The 1101-nt window shown below is 45.0% G+C and overlaps 1 protein-coding gene across 1 annotated transcript in view; it reads right to left on the bottom strand.

The window, feature by feature from the left end:
- The window catches only part of ARFGAP3 (ADP-ribosylation factor GTPase activating protein 3), a 59127-nt gene that overhangs the window by 30944 nt on the left and 27082 nt on the right, over positions 1–1101 (bottom strand). The gene's annotated exons all lie outside the window — the stretch shown is intronic.

The raw sequence follows: 1101 nt of genomic DNA, 5'->3' as shown, positions 1-1101 counted from the left end.
TAAAAAAAAAAAAATGTCACTCAGGCCTTCCCCAGAGAGTAAGGACAGGGAGCACACAGGAAAGAGGGTGAGCACCAGGATCCTCTGCTGTAAGGAGTTGCACAAGAGGTGGTCAGAGGGGCCGGTAACCAAGGATGACCGTAAGAGGACAGCAAGAACCCATGAGAACAAATAGGCCAGGGACCTAGTGAGCTATGATTGGGCGGCGGGGACGGAGAATGCTAAGAACATTTATACTTTTCTTCCTGAGATAAAAAACCATAAAAACAACAGGGGATAAACCTGCCGTTTGGAGCAGATAGTGTGATTTTATATCGAATTCCTAAACATGGCTTCTGCCTTCTTTGGAAAGAAGGTCATTAAGAACAAATCTTGTTACACCAGCCTCTTCGCCCCAGGAAGGAAAATGCAGTGTTCAAAGTGCAACTGGATTTCAGCTAGAAACCGACCAGGCGCTCCCTGTGGCTGAGTGGACCTGCGCTGTGCCCTGCGCTCTGCTTGGAGGAACAGGGACCCCCATGCAGAGCAGACAGACCAGGACGTCGCAGGGACTAGCAGTCACATCAGAGGAAGGTTCAAAAGATGTTGGATGCATGTTGGCCTGGAAGATGAACCTCACATGTCTGAAGGATTTATTTATAAGAGCCCAGGGAAAGAACTAAGACCAACTCAATGAGGAATTTAACACACTGACTGCCACACTAGAAAAAAACATTTCCCACGGTGTTTTATTAAAACAAAATAATCCTTTCTAATTTGTTATTTTTTATTGTTTTCTGTGCATTAAAGTTATATGCAACACAATCCACGTTTTTACAATTGTCAGTATTAATTGTAACAATAAGGACATCAACAAGTTAAGATTTTCACGAACCAACTGCAGGGTTTTACTTTACGAAGCTCTGGGCTCAAAACTAGAGTGAGTTAAATACAATTCACGTGGCAGTCAATGTGTTAAAAACTACTTAATAAGGAGTCAGGCACTCTGCTCGGGGAAGATACAGAACAAGGACATTCAGTCTCTGCCCGCACAGGGCTTGCAAACTGGTTTATGGGAGGGAGGCTGCTGTGAGTGCAGCAGCCCAGGGAGCTGCGTCAGTC

This window comes from Propithecus coquereli, unplaced genomic scaffold (assembly GCF_000956105.1).
Source record: "Propithecus coquereli isolate 6110/MARCELLA unplaced genomic scaffold, Pcoq_1.0 Scaffold126, whole genome shotgun sequence".
In the NCBI taxonomy this organism is placed as follows: domain Eukaryota; kingdom Metazoa; phylum Chordata; class Mammalia; order Primates; family Indriidae; genus Propithecus; species Propithecus coquereli.
This window is presented reverse-complemented; position numbering and strand designations above follow the sequence as displayed.